This window comes from Ambystoma mexicanum, chromosome 13, assembly GCF_040938575.1.
Source record: "Ambystoma mexicanum isolate Mex_15411 chromosome 13, UKY_AmexF1_1, whole genome shotgun sequence".
Classification (NCBI taxonomy): domain Eukaryota; kingdom Metazoa; phylum Chordata; class Amphibia; order Caudata; family Ambystomatidae; genus Ambystoma; species Ambystoma mexicanum.
The window spans coordinates 616194083-616215740 of record NC_090938.1 but is presented as its reverse complement, the minus strand read 5'-3'; the positions used below and the strand labels follow the sequence as shown (position 1 = coordinate 616215740).

Sequence of the window (21658 nt, the reverse complement as noted above, 5' to 3'; positions counted from 1 at the left end):
CTACAAAAGGAAGAGCGTGGGTGGCACATTGCTAAGTTAAGCGGCAGTTGCTACGCAGTTGCCGGTGCAGCGATGGGCGAGCCAGCCTGGACGGTAAACGGACACATCCAAGGTAAACAAGACACTGGCAGAGCTCATAGAGCATGTCGACCGTGTACACAATGGCCATGTGTGTGCGTGGCAGGTCTGATCAGAGCCTGCTTTGTTAGGGGAGCAGAAATGCAAAACGCACTGGCGTTAAGAAAGAAAACCCGCCTTGCCCTCAAATTGTATCCGGTTTGTAGATGCGGACAGTTCCTCGCTCATGCGTGTGCCTAACGTTAACCCAATTGAACACACACACGTGTTCGTACAGTTAGGTTCCCTCAAGGTGTGGTTGGGGGGGGGGGGGGGAAGAGGGCGGGTCGGTCAGCAGGAGTCCAGTTTCTCAGTTTAGGTGGGCGGTGGCGGTCAGGGGAGGGTAAGTAGACGATGCCTCAATGATGTAAAGGTAAGAACGTGGGTGGTAACGAAAAAATAAACCAAAAAATGAACACTTCCCGTGTGGCATAGTCAGTGACGTGCGTTTGCATTGATGCATTGCCATCTTGACTCATTTGCAGGAGTGCACTTGCATTGGTTTTGCCAACTTTCCGGAGAAAATTCAAACCGGATTAAAAAGCAAAACAAGCAGGGGGAGCAGGCACAAGAGCATGCCAGCGAGGCAAGCCGAGCAAGCAAGACAAGTGCATCCAAGCAAGGCAAGCCGGGGCAGCAGGCACAAGAGCATGCCAGCAGGGCAAGAGCATGCCAGCAAGGCAAGCCGTGCAAACAGGACAAGTGCATCCAAGCTGCCGCAGCAGGGACCAAAGCATGACAACAAGGCAAGCCAAATTAGCAGGACAAGTTAATCCAAGCCAGGGGAGCAGGCACAAGAACATGCCAGTAGGACAAGCAGAACAAGTGCTTCAAGCAAGGCAAGCCGGGGCAGCAGGCACACGAGCATGCCAGCGAGGCAAACAGAGCAAGCAGGACAAGTGCATCCAAGCATTGCAAGCCAGGGCAGCAGGCACACGAGCGTGCTAGCAGGGCAAGGGAATGCCAGCAGGGCAAGCAGGACAAGTGCATCAAGCAAGGCAAGCCGTGGCAGCAGGCACAAGAGCATGCCAGCAAGACAAGCTGAGCAAGAAGGACAAGTACATCCAAGCAATGCAAGCCGGGGCAGCAGGCACAGCCGAGCAAGCCAAGCAAGCAGGGCAAGTGCATCCAAGCAAGGCAAGCTGGGGGAGCAGTGACAAGAGCATGACAACAAGGCAAGCCGGGGCAAGAACATGTCAGCAGGGCAAGCTGGGATAAGAGCCTGACAGCAAGCTGGGGCCAAAGTATTCTCTGCTGATTGGAAGGAGCGTTTCATTTCTCCTTCGAACGCTCGTGCTTGCAAGGTCCATCCCTCACAGCTGCACTGCGAGCAGAGCTCTTGCAGCCCATTCTGCTTCCTGGAGGGGGCGGACCCCTTCCTGAACACGTGACACAGCACGTGACTGCCAGCCTGCACAAGTTGCCGGCACAGCCGCCCTTGCGGCGTATTCTCTGCTGATTGGAAGGAGCGTTTCATTTCTCCTTCGAACGCTCGTGCTTGCAAGGTCCATCCCTCACAGCTGCACTGCGAGCAGAGCTCTTGCAGCCCATTCTGCTTCCTGGAGGGGGCGGACCCCTTCCTGAACACGTGACACAGCACGTGACTGCCAGCCTGCACAAGTTGCCGGCACAGCCGCCCTTGCGGCGTATTCTCTGCTGATTGGAAGGAGCGTTTCATTTCTCCTTCGAACGCTCGTGCTTGCAAGGTCCATCCCTCACAGCTGCACTGCGAGCAGAGCTCTTGCAGCCCATTCTGCTTCCTGGAGGGGGCGGACCCCTTCCTGAACACGTGACACAGCACGTGACTGCCAGCCTGCACAAGTTGCCGGCACAGCCGCCCTTGCGGCGTATTCTCTGCTGATTGGAAGGAGCGTTTCATTTCTCCTTCGAACGCTCGTGCTTGCAAGGTCCATCCCTCACAGCTGCACTGCGAGCAGAGCTCTTGCAGCCCATTCTGCTTCCTGGAGGGGGCGGACCCCTTCCTGAACACGTGACACAGCACGTGACTGCCAGCCTGCACAAGTTGCCGGCACAGCAGCCCTTGCGGCGTTAAGCCCTGGAGACTGTAAGGGCTGGAGATACTGTTTTGCTGTTTGGCTGTGATCTGTGAGTACACTGTTCTGGGCCTTCCCTAGCCAACCCAATTGAAGTTGCATTCCTATTACGAGGGTTTGGGGTGGAGAGTCGGACTCTGGCAGCTCCACAAGCCGTCGGGCGTTCCCTCCCCAAAAAATGACTATTACGCTGACACAACTCATTTACTAAAACTTTTATTTAATTGAGTGTGTAATATTGCTTTTTATTTTTTTAATTCGCTCTTAATGCTAGGCTATATATATATTTCATAGGGTTTTTAGACAATGTACTGGTTTTTCAGAGTTTGATTTTTGCTATTTGTGCCATATTCTAACACTTGCATTTTTTAAAATTTAAAAACTGCCTAGTATTTTTTGCTGTGTGTCTCTATGTCTAACTTCCCCTGACATCTAGGCTTATTTCCAGTGTATTTCTGGGTACCTTCTCTGGCATAACTCTTAGTTTTCTTTCTCTTTCTCCCTACTGTTAGGCTGAGGTTTTATCCGAATGACACGTAGGGGACTTAGAAGTCAGACTGCTATGGAGGTCTCACTTCCTTTGTCTCCTTCGCCCATTGTCGGTATGCCCTCCATGCCATCTACAGTTATTGTGCCAGAAACCCCCATTCCTATTGCTATGGGGAGTTCTGATGATGCTCCACTTCAGGACCATTATAACCCTCTCCTTTTAAGGGACATAGCCCAGGCCCAAATTCATCTGAGAGAGAGGTCTGAGGTTTGCAATGCTATGGGTATCACTTCACGTAATACAGCTTATAATAACTGTATTTTCAATGGAATACATGACATTTCTATAGATACTCAGGAAGAACGTCTAGCTGCTACTCTTGCCTCCAATCTTTTGGTTGGGGTCAGTTTCTCAAAGATTAAAACTAACATGGCATATGACAACAACCCTCTGCCTAACATCCCTCTTCCATCGATTGCCTCACTGAATCCTAGTATGCCCATACCCCCAGTCATGGTGGGCGAATCAGAAGTTATTGCATCACAACTATTAGAGAAGAAGGACAGTGGGAGCGTTGCTATCTCCCACACTCAACCCTCTTTAGGATCCAAAGCATTACTCAGTGATACTAAGCACACATCTTCTTCTCACGTTAACCTTTCTACTAGTGTGGTGGGAACTTCCTTCTCCCCTAATGGGATCTCTTTGCCGTTCAAAACCCCTCTTAACAAGCCCCGTAACTCAATATCAAAAATAAAAATTAATCTAGGTACCCAGGGTAATCCAATCCAGGGGAAAAACATCACACATTTCTTTGGTAAGAAATCTGTCTCTAGCACTCTGGCTAAATCTCCTCACCCTCTTCCTTCAGTATATACCCCGGCCCACACCAACTTAATTAACGTAGCTAAGAAACTGGATATTGAAGATCTCTCAGTCCAGGATATTGATGACATCAGTATCATAGAATGTGCAGATAAGGCAATTGCTGATAGCCACTTGGACTCCCATCTTAACAAAACAAATAATGTTACACAACAAATTTGTGATGAATCATTGGCAGGTCCCCCTTCAGATCTCACCAACTTTATTGACGAGTATACTGAAAAACAAAACTGGTTAAAAGAAAGAGGTCTTCTTCCGGACTTCAAAACTGATCCGCCCAGTGAGTCTATTCTGCATCATACCCTTAAAGATGTTGATGATAGAATTAAACTCTCCCATCCAACTATCTCTGCGTTGAATATGGTTCTGAGTTCCTTCGTGAGTCTCTATGATAACATCTGGTCAGAGGTTAGATCCCATTCACGTATACTTTCCGAAATATATTCTAGGCTGGAGGGCCTAGATAGATTTGAAGAACTAGTAAAAATTATAAAAGAAGAAAACCAATTTTTGACCACTCAAGGCCTTGACCCTACCTCTTTCAATCCACCTTTGGCCCCTACACACGATTTTCATCAGGGGCCTACAGGGATCACGGCAACTACCTTAGGGGCGGTCCCCAATGCGGCCCTGGGTCTTCCGGTTCTCCAACCTCCAGATCCTGATTCCCGGGGCTCTTCCTCTATGACTCCCCGTGCTGCCTTTGATGGTTTGCGAGAGGCTGACGACCCTACAGATATACTTCCTAGTGTCCCGACTGTATTCTCTATGGAAAGAGGAGAGGACAAAGTACAGGAGGATCTGCCAAGGGTATCCCTCAAACCCTCTATACAAGACCGTTCATGTGCAGGTGGGACTGCAGAGTTGGCCGTCCGTTCTAAAGGTGACCATGTCGCATCCTCAGGAGAAAACATGACTATCCTAACTCCAGAGATCGCAGCAATTTCCTCTGAGCCCCCAGTGGAAACTTCCTGTCCAAAAGTCCTCCCCTGTCTAGGAAAGAAAAGGAAAATGAGCCAACAAATGAAGAAAACAAAAAATCAGAAGAATGTCAAAAAGATTACTTCGTATACTAATCAATTTTTCAAAAACCTCTTTATGGCAAACTCTATAGTCCCTTCAACCACTGTTTCAGTTCCACAGGGGACTGATAACTCTGTTGAACCAATCCCCTCTCCCATCCATGTGACCACTCCAGATACCGCCAATGCTCCACCTATTTTACCACGTGCATCTGTCTCAACGGATGCGGTGGGTATGCTGATTAACACCTCTGCTTCTATTGATGCGGGGCCAAGGACTGTTGGTACTGGTGAAATTGCAGTTTCTAGCATTCAGATAACACCTCTTACCGTACCACCATCCACTAGTACTAACCCTATAGCACTGCCAACTGATATTGTTGCAGCGGAGGTTATGGACTCTGCCCCAGAAGCAATTCTCCCTTCTACTTCTCTGGAGTCTACTTCTGGTAAAAGCCTGAATCATCCGGACACTTCTCTAACTATGCCGACTGTTAATATGGTTAACATTGATATGGCTAAACATTTACTTCAGTCGCTACTTGTTCCCAAGATCAGCAAGGTGACAGTGTCTAATTCAAATGTAAGCTTGTCACAGGACGAGGTTCCTACTACTCGGCTCTCTTCTTTTGATCCGGCACTCTTGTCTGCTCCTGAGGAGCCCCCTGTTAATATGGGCTGCATTAAGAGGGATGGAGATATGACAGATCGATCAGACAATGTCTCATCGACTCTCCCCCCTTTTAACCATGCGTCTCTTAGCATCTCAAATATGCGCATGTCTGCGGTTCGCGAAGCGGTCCCCTCTGGGTTTGACTTTGCCTATAATAAGAACGTTTCCAATTCTTGGAAAAGATTTCCACTGGGGCCAAATGTCAACCATAATAGGACTATACTAAGAGGGGCGAGGGGTTGTGATCTGGCGGCTGACCCCCTTGGGCACTTTACCAAAAAAATTATTGAGTCCTTGCCTGTCTCTGCAACAACAAAAGTCTCTGGTGATGTTATACAGCTTTCCAGTCTCTGGGGCGAAGATATGCCAATCTGTTTAAATCGTGGTAACATACTTAAAATCTTTCACCAACTTCCTTCGCTTTCGCTTATCTCTAGCTATGACATAGATTGCATCTTATTCCCTTTCCATGATCGGGTAGATGTTAGTAATATTATTCTTAGATCGAAGGTAGTTTTAGACTTGATCATGGGGCATATGGAAGGGTTGAAGCAACTAGGATTTGAAGCAAAAATAGTGGACTCTTCTCAATTTGCCAAAAATAAAGGAGAGGGCGCTGAATATAGAGGTAATCTTACAATGGTCTACCATCCAGAAAGAACTCCCCCACCCCAACGGAGGCATTTTTTGCCCAAATCTAATGGAGACTTCGCGAGCTGGGCACATGTCACCGCAGGCCTATGGAAATGATTTAATTCCCGCTAAATCAGAATCCTCTTCGAAGGCCCGCCCTCTATATAGCTTCGGTTTCTTTTCTTGGAACTCTAGAGGTAATTCTCATTTGTTCACGAACCTAGAAACGGTTGCCGTGATTAAGGCTTCGCATTGTTTTTTTCTCCAAGAAACTTGGCTACTTTCAACTCCAGTTCTTGATGGATTCGATATTTTCTCTCAATGTGCCAAACCTAGCCTGGGAGGCCGCGCATCGGGGGGACTCATTATAGGGGTAAGAACCTCCTTAGGTTCTGTCGCTAAGGTGCTTTCGGATACACCTTTTGGCTTTATGGCCTTAGAGGTGTTCTTTCCGGATTCCAATTGCTACTTTCTCTTGGTCAATGTTTACTGGCATATGGGAATCTCTCCTCTCGAATTGTTTCTGGAGAAGTTAACTGATACAATCCTTGCCTGGAGATATCTGCACCCCATGGGCAAACTCATTCTGGCGGGCGATCTTAATTCAGACTGTACTCTCTGTCTGGAATCCAATTATGATGACCTGGGCTTGGTTATGGAAGACGATCCACGTACAGGACTAAAACTTACATGGGGTCGATCTTGGAATCTGGCTTTGGATTCAATTGGCCTAACTTGTCTTAACAGCCATTATGATGCTACTAATCCTTCCTGCCCAACTTGGCGTAGATCGTCCTTATCTTCCACCTTAGACTACGTCTTTGTCGACCATTCCCTGATTCCATTTTCTTCTAATGTCGAGGTGTCCTTCAATTCATGGAGCGACCATGGTATTCTCCGGGTTCAATTTCTATGCCCCTTTCTTACCAAGCTTCTGCCGGAGGGTGGACCCACTCAGCTTTATACTGTTAGTCAAGGGACAGGGATAAGGTGGTCTCCTTTTAACATCAGTGTTCATAATAACAAACTGATCTCTTCCCTTAACCACACCTCGCTCTGCTGGAAAATAGCAGTCTTTAACACCTCTTCTTTTGATAGCTTTCTCAATGTCTTACAGAGTAGTATTTATGGCCAGCTAAGGAAAGGAGTCTCCAAAAAACTTCACAACCATAGTTTCGACCAACAATTGGCCGATGTAAAGGCCCTTACTAAGAAACTTATTAGGGATGTTCAAGCCCTAGATATGGATTGGGCAGATAAAACAACAAAAATTAAAACCATTCGCCAAAAATACAAAAACTACTGTAAGCATAGAAAAATTACTATGATTCAAAATGATGCACAGTATATGCTTGCAGTACTAATAAAACGAGATGTGAGGGCCTTCTGGGCTTCGGTTTCCAGCCTAGATAACACATTGATGGCTGATCAGCTCAATGCAATCCCAGAGGCCAAATGGTTTGACTACTACTCTAAACTTTTTGATATTGGGGAGGAAGACTTGGCTTCGGATGTATCGATGATTTACCCATCGAAAGACGCATGGAAACCAGTTTTTGATCTTGAGACAGTGTTCTGTCTTATTTCTAAGGCTAAGAAATCTAGGGCGCCAGGCCCAAATGGCCTTACGAACAATACGTTCAAAGCCGAGCCTGAGATTTGGGCCAATCTACTCTTCCTGCTTTTTCAGGACGTCGTAAATTCCGGGAAGGTCCCTATGAGCTGGCATACGGCCCATATTGTCCCAATCTTTAAGAGAGGCTTACGCTCTGAGGTAAAGAATTATAGACCGATCTCTCTTATAGACGCGGACTGTAAGCTTTTTGCTTCTCTGCTCCTCTCCCATCTTAACATATGGATCAGGGACAATCATATTCTCCCCAAATACCAAACTGGCTTCAGGGCCGGCCACTCTACCAATCTCAATGGTCTTATTTTAACTGCCCTTCAGACCTCCTCTTGGGGAAAATCTGATGGTCCTCTGTATGTCGCCTCTATTGATTTATCTAATGCATTTGATCTGGTCATTAGATCCAGATTATGGGAAAAATTAACTAAATGGGGCATCCCGGCGGGCCTCCTTTCTCTCATTATGGCCCTCTATGAAAACTCGGGGGTACACATCAGGCTTGATTTGGCTGGTACTCTCTCTAGGAGAATTAGGACGCGTATTGGGGTGAGACAGGGTTGCTCGTTAGCTCCCTGTCTATTTATCCTCTATTTGGCTGATGTGGATAACTTCCTGAAAAATGCAGGCATGGTGAGTGCTAAACTTGGGGACCTGAGATTCTCATGGTTGGCATATGCCGATGACTTTCTCTTGTTCGACCAGACCAAAGTGGGCCTGCAGAGGCTCCTGTGTAAATTTGAACAGTACGCACTGCTAAATGGGCTGAAGATCAATCCTGGTAAAACACGTATCATGGAATTCTCAAAGGGGAGAACCCGAAACAACAAAGTATGGAAAATGGGGGGAGCAAACATTTCTCGAGTTAATAAAATCGTCTACTTGGGCTTTTTGATCTTGGCCCAACCATCGGTGATAGAACTGAGACGATTTCTTAGACAGAAACTGCTCCCTCTCATCTCCCAATCACGTACTTTGGAGAATAAATATTGTATGTTTTCCCTCAAACCCGTGGTAGACTTTTTCAAGGGTAAGGTGACTCCAAAGTTATTGTATGGTATGGAACTCCATTACTTTACACTTTTGCCCTTCTGGGACTCTCTTGAAGGTATTTACTGGAGGAAAGTTTTAAAACTGCCCAATTCAATTCCTACTGTTGCCATTAGATATGAGTTGGGTCTGGTTTCTCTACGAGCTAGGATTCTTTGGAGGGTTCTCTCATTGTTCTCAGCCTTGCTTTCCCCTAGACCTGATACTTTATATGTTGATGTGGGCCGCATGATTTTTTCCCAGACACACTCGGGCCACAACATATATCTCCATCTTTTCTCCACTCTCTGCGATAAGACCCTTATGGACATTTCCTCCGACAGGGATACATTACTTACAAACCCTAATAAGGTAAAGGAGTCTCTCTTCAGCCATGATTGGAGTAACACTATCGAAAAACTTCATGGTTATTCCTCACTGAGTGATCTTCAATTTGATCATAAGAAGAGAGGTGTGATGTCTTTTATTTTGATCCAATTTCCTAATAGACATTACCGCTCTCTTCTTATTAAACTCAGATGGAACCTTCTTCCCACTCGGGAAGTCCTATGCAAAAGGAAGAAGTTTTCTGATTTGGATCCCACCTGTCGTTTTTGTAAACTTTTGGGGGTCACTGAAACTTCTCGGCATCTCATTCTTGACTGCAAGGCCTTGACCTCTTTAAGGGACAAATATCTAGGCATTTTTAATGTTATGGGGCGACTGGGGGTAGACAATTGGATTTGGTCACAATGTCTCTCAATCTCGAACATCAAGGTTGGTCTGGCTGTGGCGGGCTTTATCAGAGCCCTTGACCTATATGCCCCTTTGGTCTGATTTTTGCTCCTATTCTTGGAACTATGAATTTTTTACTATATGAGCACAGTGTTTTTAATATGAGCAATGTATTTCATATTTTATACCTTGCATTTATTCTATTTGTTATTCTTTATAACTAGTACTTTGTATTGACTCGACTAATCTTAGACAATCAAATTTTAAATCTGAAACCGGTTGATTATCTATTGTTTGTCCCTTTTCTGTAAAATTTGCAAACTTTTACAACCTATGTAAATCTGTAATTTCGTATTTCTTTAGCGGGCATTTTCTTTTTTCTCTTTTTTTAAATACAAATGCAAAGCAATGAATGTTTATCTTTCTTTTACTATCTTGTTTTTTAATTATAAAGTCTGTTCTATTTGTAAAGGTTTTTTGTAAACCATATACAATAAAAAAAAAAAAAAAAAAAAAAGGGCAATACACAAAAAGATAAACACAGGCAACAGAAACCATCAATGCAATCTGGGCACACTGAGGAAACAAAGCATTCAAAACAAGGCAACAAGTATGCAGAAATTGACTCAACCAGGGAAACTAGTTTGTGGAAAATGTCACCATTGAGGAGAACATTTGATGAGTGACAACCTTGTATTGCAAGGTTCCAATGAGTGCGTGACAAACCGCACTACACATGAGTTTAAACAAATAAACGACAACCAGCCTAGGTAGAACGAGTTGTATTCCCAAGGATAACACCACATATGTCTGCCCTACTCCTAAATAACGAGGGATTAGGAAGACAGCAGGTCTCCACCTTACAACTGTACATCATACAGAGTCCCAAAATACAGATTATTCTGCACTGTGGACATGGGATATTACTGGTTAAAATATATTTTTTAAATGGCAGCCATGGGAAACAAATCACAGAGAGATGAGATATTCGCCCCAGATCAAATCATTGGTTCAAGTAAAGAAGCCGAGATGAGGAACCAGATCTCGGCTACAAAGACATCATTTTAGCACTTAACTACAGCTCCACTCTCTTTGATGGAGCAGGTGGACTGCGAGAACATGCCTTACTGAGGTGGCAGGGAGGGGAAATGGACGGTAGAAGTGTAGGTGCTTTTCATTGTTTCAATACTTTCTTCAGTATAGGTTTCCATAAAGTGCAAATGCTAGCATACATAGCACAGCCCAGCATCGACTTGCATTTATTACAGTATAAATACTCGCATTATTGGACACAGTCAGCACGAAGATGTATTCCTACTTTGGCAGAAAACTGGAATATGTAGATGGCCAAAGCATAATTTAATGCCACTGGGTATTTTTGGTTACCTACCAACTATTGTATATTTTTATTTTTTAATTTTATTTTTTAAACGTGATACCCTGCAAAACAGATTGTAAATTGAATGCCTTTTAACCCAATTTTTGACAAGTGTGCTGTAAAATGTACCCTTTTAACCCATTATAAAAAATAAAAAAATAAAATAAAAGTGTCTTGGGGTTGAGAAAGCTCAGATCCTGTGTTGCTAGGTCAAAGCTACCTCGCTTCGCTCAGTCATGTGTGCACATTCAAGCTCCTGGACTGGTTATCAGAAGTCGCCACTCTCATTAACACTTGCTGAAGTGGCTTTGAGTTTTTTTTTATTATTATATATTATTTTTTTTTAAAGGGGCTGGACGCAAGCAGTACATCTGGGCGCATTCTGCTCACCTGAAGTCCCTGACGACTGAAGTGCCTCACACCTCCCCACTGAACCCTCTTGTTCGCAATGGTCCAATTCTCTGTTTGAAGGTCCTCAATAGTTTAGACCTTAAGTATCACTCCTACGTAGATGACGCACACATTTTCTTCACGCCATCCAAAAACTTCTTGACCAACAACACCTGGAGGCAAAATAGCGGACTTTAACTCAAGGCCTCAAACAGAGCTCCTCCTACGGGTGCCAAGCCATCAACTGCAAAATCCCTCCAAGTGACACCTCACTGCACCCCTTGTAATCTCTCCAGCTCTTTGGTCACTCCTCTTGGCAAATAGTGTAAAAAGAAAACCTGGGGAATTCTCTGAATACGCAGATTAATGCCATAATAAAAAGGGTATTTTTTTAATCTATGACATCTTACACGGATCATCCCTTTCATCCCCAACAATCTTCATCAGATGGTGGTTGGGTCCCTTATTCAATCAGAACTGGATTATGTGAACCCAGTGTATGCGGTATTCTGGCTTCCTGACTTCAATGGCTGCAATCACTGCAGGATTGTGCAGTGCAGCCATTTCTTTGTCCCCCAAAAATGTAATTCCACCAACAGTTACACTGGTCATCTGCTAATAGGTACTGTAAGAAACCAGAAGGTGTCTCACCCGCTAGTCTCCACGGATCTCTCTCTCTCTCTCTCTGAGGAGGTCAGGGCACGGCCATCGCCTTTGGATCCAGACCCTGGGGTGAACCAGTGCGAGAGGATCACCTGGGTGAGGGTTCCTGTGGGAGACCGGATGGTGTGACGCTGTAGCCGTCTCTCCACTGTAACATCTTTACCCCATCCTACCCGATGGGATATTTTGAAATTCAACCCCCCCACCCCATTGTACCTGTCTTTCCTGCACAAACACTCAAGGCAGCCCACTCTGAGAGAAGAGGAACAAATAAATAAATAAAATTAAACACACACACACACACCCGAGCCATGTACCTTACATGTCCCAATACTATGGTCTGGCAATAATCAACAATCACTCACTCCTGACTTCCATTACACTTCCCCACACGGATAAAAGGCAGAGCACGAGATCACACTCGAGGGAGGCAAAAAACACAAAAGTGCAGCGGGTTCGAGTCGGCAGTTGAACGAAGGGAGAAAGACAGCCAAGCACGAGAGGTTCGTGAGAGGGGCAACACCATTGACCTTTATAGAAGGAAGCCATGACTCAAGAAACCTTCAAGGGAGATAAGACCAAGAAACCAGGCTTAAGAATCCTGCATTGTGTGTCAGAAATACCAAGGGTCCTTCTGCGTAACTGACCAAGGCGGGGAGGAGCAGCAGATGCTGTGATATCGTCCTTGGCTCCAAGAACAAAGAAGCAACAGAGAACAGCACAACCAGTGAGTTGGGGAGATCAATGCCAGACCAGCCTGTGTTGAAGTCAAGGTTGCAAGCGGCAACATTGTGAAAGCGAACATTGTTTAAATGCGCGTTATGAGACGCGAGTGAAGCTAAATTGCTTGTGAATATTTGAACATTAAAAGGAAAGCTACAATACAGTTGACAGAGTGGTCCGGCACTGTGAATGTGCTCAATCGAAAGTCTATGTACGGTATCATGACATGAGAAACAAAAGTAGATTGATGTGAAGTACAAATTGTGTGAAGTTAAGCGACGGTTTAAGCAAAACCCATTGTACATCCGAAAATCTTTGATTCTGGGATCAAAAGGGACCTTGAGCCCGAGCAAGGGAGACCAATTTGTGAACATTGTAGAAAAGGGGCCTGAGCTCGGACAAGGGCGATCCATGGTCCAAGCCCGAAGGAGGGAGACCAGTCTTCAGCTTGTGAGTGAAAACCTGACAAAGGAAAGGAACTTTTGCATTTTGTTTATTACATCAGGCCATCTGCAATAAGAGACTGTCATTAAGAGAGAGACTTTAGCAGAAGGCCCTGGTGCCTATGTGTTGAAGAAGCCAGAGTGTGTGCGAAGCCTGCACGTGCCGCCTTGCCCAGTGCTGAAAACGTGCAAGGGAAGACAACCGCTCAACTATCCAGACATATCATTTCTTGAAAAATTTTCCTTTGTATTCATTTTTATCTCACACCATTTTGTATTTAGAAGTAAGGATTGGCAATAGGTTTATTAGTATAGGCCCTTTTATTATGACAGACTCCACTAGGACTGCGTTATTATTTGATGGTCGTAGCTTGCTCCCATCTTTAGATCGGTGTTCTACCAACCCATTGAATTTCAATAAACACCCTTGAACTGTGATTACTTGGGTTTGTCTTCGCTGTGATACCATGCCTTCCTTACAGTACATTCAGTTTCATACCTCCAAAGGCTTGCACCCACACTCCCATCTTGTCCAGATCCTGCTCCACTACTGCCTCTGTGAACCTTATGCTGACCACCCTACACTTCAGTTATAGGGCCAGAAGTGATGGAGGTTTCTCCACCCTCACAGCACTCTTTCCCCACAGTTTCAGGTGGTCTTCTTACTGAAGATCCATCTTTTTCAGAATTTCCTTTGCTTCGGAAAGGACATTAAACGTTTCATCTCTCTGCGACCTACCTCTCGATTAGGCTTTCTGTGCTCCAAGTTTTGCCAACCACTTGGTTTTGTATTCCATTTTGAGCCAGAAGCAATAAAGATTGCCTTGCTTTAACATCTGTACACTACACACATTGAAATCAAATCATAAGCGGTTTGGGCTGGTGCTTTCTGCGACATGCTAACTTCTTGACTTGGAGTATTAAAGTATCAAGGAGGAGGTTCTGCAGGAGATTGACCCAAGGCTGGCTTTTAGCTTTCTCCAGGTCAGCATCACAAGACATGTAAATCAAAGAGGATCAGCAAGCATGGCACCACTTCAAAGAGGCCCTCCAATTGCCAGAAGCCAGCATGCATAAGCAGTAGAGAGGATGCCAACAGAGTGGCAGGGGTCCCAGAACAACTGAATCAGCCTCAGGCTATCAGTTTTGCACCCCAATAGTGTGACTCATGAGGTATGGGTTGGGGGAGGGGGGGTATAGGGTACATCATGATACCACTGCTTAGTTGCCCCACGAGGGAACTTAGCTTCTACAGTAGTATTGCATGGCCCCCAATGCTGGTAAAGTCACTTTTAATACGAGATAGCTTAAATCCTGTGCTTTTCTTCAATTTCTAGCCAATGAGATCCAGCTTTGAAGCAGCTTTTCGGGCTCCAGACACTCAACAGCTGGACCAAGTAGCAATAACCCTAGCACACTCATTGGATGAATAATCTTACGGAAAGCACCAAACAGCCCTCGGCTATACATTACTTGAAAGTTGCATTTGCACTTAAAAAAAAAAATTAAAAAACACACACAAAAACAAAAAAAATAATTTCTAAAAAACTCACTTAACTGTCGGCCCTACATAGAAAAGATCTGGTTTATTTATGAACAGACCCGAAAAAGGTTCTGGATGCTAGCTGGGCCATATTACCCCCAAACTGAAGACACAGGGAGGGGGGCCAAACACTACACACAATGATTTTTATTGGATTGCTTTAAAATGCAACATCCCTTAACTAGCAACACTATGCGGCCAATAGCAACCCGTCAAACGACATCTGGGCATTGCAACCAATACATATTAAGACAGCCTTCAAATAAAAGCGTTTGCATAAAAGACATTACTCTCACATAAAATAATACATTTTGGGCAAAAGCTCAGAAGTGCCATTCATAAAGTACATTTTAATTTGTTAGATGTCTAAATTGGTGTGCTACATTAATGCATTAGTATCAAGGTAGGGCAAGCATAATCTTTCGGCTATATGCAACAGGGACGCCAATTACTTATTCTCAATCTCAATTGTTATACCGCCGATTTACTTAAAGCAGCAGCCTACCTGCACCGTATTCAATAAACAGATTATTGTGCCATGGCAACCGATACAGAAATGTAAAACCCTCCAAACCAACGAGCCCCCCCACTCACACAACCAAACTTTCAAAACAGTGAAGCACCCGGAGAGGATTAGGTGTGCAGTGTTTGGCTATACGTGCACCTTATTAATTCACTGTACAATCCGTGCGCTAGTATGTAAGCAGGGGGGCGGGGGGGAGAAAGGAGTTGCAATCTTCTGGCCAGCCATAAAAAGTTACTCGTCACCTCAATTCTGCACACATAATACACCACTTCTTACACCACTTCTTACTCTCCAAGAGTCATATTACTATCCAGGGGCCAGTGCAAATGTTGCACCCTGCAACAGGAACAGAAATAACAGTAATAATGCCCTTTGAGGACTTCTCCACTTGGTCAGCCGCCACCCAAGGACAATTAATGCACCCATATAATTACATCACCCCTCCCTATGCGTGCAGACCAAATCTGCTGGATAGCCATACCACCCCTGCCGGTAGCCTACAAGAGCCATCTTCAAAGTTTGACAACCCACCTACACTGATGGCATATAAACGCACCTACATACGTTAACTCTGCATTTGGGAATGTCTCTTGAAAAGGGGCACATGGGCAAATTCAAAAGAGGATTTAAATGTAACGGGTCACATGAAAAAGTTACAGTTTGAATTGTGTGTAGAAGATATATTTGCAGCATGCTGCCTTCTTGCTAGAGGTGGCGATTGCTTACTGCTGGAGAAATCCTGACGCCCAGAGGTGGCTTCTAGCTTCTGCTTGATCCCAGTGAAAGTGTCCGGTACAGCACAGAAGACTTCTTACGCAATAATAGAACAGACTCCCTCTCTCTGTCTGGAGATGACGTAGTTCAGCGTTTCCAAAGTCTCGTGGTGTTGAGTTGACCCACTTGGCTTTCACCACCGCAAAGCCCAGAAAGCAGGCATGACAGAAGCATTGACAAAGCCAATCGTTTTGGTGTTGGCATTTTATCTCCAGGCACTGCCATAAAGGCAATAAACGGCCATAAGTTTGTAACAGATGGCAATTGATGAGACCTGGCACAGGGTTCGAAATTCCTAGGAGCTAAATAGTTCCTGGTTAGGAGCTAGAGGAGCCTGGGTTGTCTGGCACCAACAGCTACTTTTTTTGGCCCCAAGTCAAATGATGCAAAACAAATATACCGGTCTGACATAACTATCTGCATTAAAATAAAAACATTAAAATAAATTTAAAAGTACATTGGGAAAACCTCTAGAAGGCAAGCAAAGAATGAATGGTTATATCAAATGTACAGTTATAGTTGCTTCTCATTTAGATGTATTGTAAGCTATGTATTAGTGCTTCATTCTACAGCAGGAGAGTGAACGTGTGCGCAAGGGCACATCTTTACAAAGAAAAGTGGGAGCACGGATAAAAGGGTGGCAGTAAAGAGACAGTAACAGCAATCCATGCAGTAAGAGGTGTAGCTGCAAACATAGTTAAAGACTAAATGAAAGCTGGCTGCAAGACTAACGAACTGACAACAATCAAGGAAAAGCTATTGAAAGAGAATGTCAAAAGAAAAGCAACATGGCCTAGAGACCATAAAGAGTGAGCAATGGCGTACGTACAAGACTGATCAACAAATCAATGGAAGCGGGCCGGGGTTCATTCAAGACGTGCATTTTTTGAGTGCATGCCACAGTTGGTGGGGAGGGAGGGGGAAGCAAGTTCCAACATCCTTCATGATCCATTCGTGAAACTGGACTTATTCGCTCCTTCTAGCTTCTCAATTCCAATTTCCCTATATTATGGCAGTCCCTGGCCAATGCATATATAAAAGGCAAAACGTTGGATTGGCCGTTGCTTGTTTTAAGTGTCATTCAGTGCAAGAAACATTTGCAAGGACACACTTGGTTAAGACATTTTAAAAACACTAGGAGCTGGTTTATAGTTGCACTTAAGCCATTACCTTTGAGAAGGCTCCTCAAAAAGCAAAGAAAAACCTCAGAGGTCCCAGGGGTTGTGCTTTGGGCAGGTAGTGGGTGAAAATGGAAATCAGGACAAGCATGGCTATGGGTAGTCAATGGTTAGGTAAAAATCAAACACCCACAGGCTGCGTGTTCCTCGCCACATCTCATCTGGATCCTTTCTTCACTTTGATGCTCAACCTGGGCCACTCAGAAGAACACAGAGTTTACATATTGGCACACAGGTGACTGGTATTTCTGAACTGCACGTACAACTCTACAGGCTGTCCACATCTGCCTTCCAGCTATCTGAGCAAACATTCTCACCCGTTCGTTCCTTACAGAGGCATACACAGCAGGGCTAATATTATTGGAAGATGGACGCTTTATAAAAGACCACTTACCTTACTTCTCAAAACAGTTGTGGGCCATAGGCAGGGCTTACACTGCCACCTAACCACCAAAACAAAGCGGTTCTTTGTGTGCACCTGCATCCATGTCTTTATACGATATGCACTCCTCCCTACGATGCTGTCACCTGCTTTGCCCTGTGCCATCTCATTACCAGCCAACCCATCCAAACCTCCACACCTCTTGTGCCACAGTACATGTCAATATCTCCCAACGCTGGACGATAAGTCGAACACATTTTGTCGGGAAGATTGAAAGGCTGCAACTTCCCAGTGAAAGCTATACAAAAATAAAAATAAACTCATTTGAAAAAGGGGGACAAAAGTGGACGAATTGTAGTACAAGAATCAGTGCTGCAGGGAACTGAAATAACAAGGAGCTACCTGTTTCTGCAGGCACCGTTAAAGAGCCTGGTTAGCTTAACACAGCCAGGCTAATACCTGGGACAACATCGGACTCCAAGACAAGCAGTGCACAAAGTATACTCATGCGACATTTCAAACGCATCGGCCATTCGGCATTCCCCACACACATGCATCTTTATCCCATTTTTAAATACGGCGTTTTATTCCTGTGTAATACACTTAACAAGCAAGCCACCTTGTGTTGTTTTTGAAATTCCCCCGAGTCAGAGGTTGTTGATCGCAGCAACAAACCGGGCAGAGAGCCATTACTTCCCTTTGGTTTCCCTGTGCACAGTTTTAAGACCTGGATTAGAAGTATTCCACTTCCTGTTATCTATGCGAGTCCCCCAGAACGTACAAAAAAAAAAATAATTTGACAATTTTGTGATCATACTCGAAGGGAAAAGGGACCAAGCTTAAGATCTCTCCATACAAAAAGTGACAATGTATCTCAAGTTAGAGTCGTTGTACACAACACTAATAAAAAGAATGATGCAATGCAGCATTAAAGACTTCACCTTAAAATGACTAATTGCCTTTGTCACAAATAGAACCGAAAGAACTTACCTATGCCTTTCACCTCACTCACCAAAAACATCTCCTGCTGAGTGCAACAAGGATCCAGCCCCCCTCCCCTCCTTTCAACATATACATGTCCCCCTTGATGAAAATCATTCAAACCCACGGACTGACCGCCTACGACTACACACAACTGATCGTGAAGATAGCCACTGCCCAAGACCTAAACAATACTCTCAACAATTGTCTCACAGACATTTACAGCTGGATGATAAACATCTCCAAATTGAACCTGGCTAATACAGAAATAATGATCTCACCCACAGAGGACAACAGAACCAAGCCCCAAATTGTCTAGTTGCCAGGCATGGGAACCCAACCGGAAACTTCAAGTGTGACAAACAGCCTAGGAATGCTCATGGACATCAGGCTCTCTCTGTAACCACAAGTCAACGCTATCACAAAGAAGTGCTTCTATTGTCTGAGACTCCTAAGGGGGTTGCTCTGTATCTCTTTTCCACATAGACCCCGTGCAATCATATGCCTGATATTGTCAAAAATCGACTATGCAAACAGCCTCTACCTGAGAATGCCTGAAAGGCTCACCAGAAAACGTTAACGTGTCAAGAACACTAAAGCAAGGATACTCCAGAGATTAAACAGAAAAGACCACATCACATCAGCTCTGAGAAGCCAACATTGGCTCCCAGTAAAAAAAATAATCAAAAAAAAAATAATCAAAAAACATTAAATTCAAGGCCCTCTGTATTGCCCACAAATCTCTACGCAGACAAGAAACCGAATTTCTCCAGGATAAGATCAGCCGCTATCAAGAGATCCAAGATCAAGCCACAACGCCCAAATAAGAGACAAAACAATACAAAAAAGGAAATTTGGAGGTACTGCAGTCTCACGCCTAATTGCTAACCTATGGAACACAATGGCAAAGAAAATTAGAACCACAGAAGACCACTTCACCTTCAGAAAACAACTAAAAAGCTGGCTATTCAATGAGGGATGAAAGAAATGCCCCAAACGCCTCCACTCCCCCCTCATGCATCACACCTAGATAGACGTGCGAAGAATAGCCATACCTCAAAGACAGATATGTGTAGACATCCTTGCACAAAATCTATACAAATCTAGTAATATCAGCCATACACTACATGAGATTGAACTTTGTAGACTAACCATGCAACACTCAAGATAGTTTGGGTAGATCAGCTGTGCATCACTTCGTGAATGTCTGTGAAGATTAGCTATGCGTCACTTTAGCTGCTAATATTACAACGCACCGAAGCACAATTGTACCAAATAATTCTTGCTGAACAAAAGGGGACCAATTGGGAGCAGTCAATGTGTTGCACTCCGAGCAACCTTTGGGAGAAGGTAGCGCTATGAGGGCAGCCAGTGGACCTCAGCCGGAAGTCTTGGAGGGTACCACCGAGTTACAACTGGATGAGCACGGAGGACATACTTGGAGGTACTGTCGAGAGTAAACCACCCCACATAACTCACAATTACTTTACAAGCCTATGGGTTAGCCAAACTACACATGCACACACCAAAACCTAACTAACATTTGCAGTCAACAAACATTGCAGACACTTGACCTACCCTACAGATGGAACATACCAGTGAAAACAATCAAAAAAAAAAAAACAACACCACAACAACACACACACACACACACACACCAGCCATACCACACACCAACACTACTTTCTTCTGCATACAGCAAACGACCACAACACTGGACTGCCCCCTTACGGATACAACAAACCAGTGCGCTCTATTATACTACCACCCTTACCGCACATGATTCACACAGGCAACATTAACATTAGCGCATATCGAGGCACTGAGTCTTACTATTATGGTTACAACAAGTCAGGTCCCACAACCAACTCACATGGAAGACACACACAGGCGCCAGTTTCTCCACTAACACAACTGCACCCTCTTTTCTTGCAGAGCCACGTGAGCTCCTGCAGTCCGTCCCGGGGGTGATAGTGGTGCACAGTATAAGTCAACACAATATAACGTATCTATGCATGCACACAAACACTAGTAGTACTAGTGCCTTGTTCTCCAGTTCATTTGGTGATGTCCCAATACCAAAAGACAATTTTAGTTACTGCTTGAAATTCTTTATCTCATTCCCTAGACGGTCCTTCAAATCAAATACAGCTGGGAGGATTACACAGCACTTTATATATAATAACACTCGTTGTAAGCTCCAGCAAGCGAGTGCCTAGAGTACTGTGATGGACGCTGCACTGCATGGCTTCAACCCCTCCCCCCCAACCCCCATGTGAACACAGACGATAAAATACAAATGATGATAACTGAGCTCTTTGCGAGTCCCACTGTACTCTAGGCACTGAACTACTTGTGGGCAGTTTGGAAATAGAGCCCCACCCGTTCTTCTGTATAAGCCTCAGTACCAAAGGACGACTTCAACTGTGCAGTCCAGTCTGTACGGTTAAAATAGTCTTTTGGGGCAGATAACAAAGGTGGGAGTAGCAAGTAGCTCTGCAGGGGCACATAAAGTACAGTGTGGGCACGAAAAGAGATTTGTTATTATTTTGGTATAAATACACAATAATAACATTCTCTCCTGTGCATTGACCTGCCAGGATGCTATTAAGGCAACCCCCGCATGCACCCAACTCTTTACCTCTTTCTGATTCGCCCCACAAGGTAAAGCCTGATATGTACTTTTTTAAAGCACTCCAAGGCATCGCTTTTGTGGCTTGCCACCAGCGCTGTATTCGCTCACCAGATCTACTGGAGTGTTGCTCGGCCAGATGACACCCTCTTCGATAAGTCCCACACTTATTACAGAGCACTTGAATACACACACATTACATAGCGTTGTGTACACCTTATTCTACTCGCCTGCTGCTGCGATCTTGTGACCTGCCTTCGCGTGGCAATCGCTGCCGTGTTGCTGGGACTCTCGTCCTGCCCGTGTCTCTCACCTCTTGTCTCCTTCCAGCCCCTGCGCTACACAGGTTTCTTCCTCCTCCTTTTGGTCTCTACCTTCTAAGCCTCCTCACCATCTGCTGATATGGCTACACGCCTTACTGGCCCGTCCATTGGCTAAACGCAGAACATGTGACCACCCCTCCAGTGACAGGCCCCGCCTGATGCACGTCACATACCGGCTGAAAGAGAAAAACGCAGAGTCTCTGAGCCACTCTTCCGGGTGTGGACCGATACACGAGCTGTGCGCATAGAAATGCACCTGCCACCCCTGCCCCTGAACAGTTCCGGGAAAAACGTAGCGGCCATGTTTGAAAGGTTTTAGCACCCATCAATAATTAGCAGACACAGAAGAAAACAACTAGATTTTCACACATACTCCTCCGCGCCTACTTTTGTAGCATTTTTTTGTCTTTAACTGTATGTTAATCTACTTACCGGAGTTTATGTTTCATTTGCCCCT

The 21658-nt window shown here is 44.8% G+C and overlaps 1 protein-coding gene across 4 annotated transcripts in view; it reads right to left on the bottom strand.

Annotated features, from left to right (window-relative positions):
• ACLY (ATP citrate lyase) overlaps positions 1 to 21330 on the bottom strand; it is a 434227-nt gene extending 412897 nt beyond the window's left edge. For 2 of the 4 annotated variants that reach the window (XM_069634496.1, XM_069634498.1), the window contains exon 1: positions 21192 to 21330. The gene's annotated coding sequence lies outside the window, so the exon portion shown is untranslated. Of the gene's footprint in view, positions 1 to 21108 lie in introns of all 4 variants that reach the window. The other 2 variants (XM_069634497.1, XM_069634495.1) reach the window with 2 other exon arrangements.
• Positions 21331 to 21658: the final 328 nt, after the last annotated feature.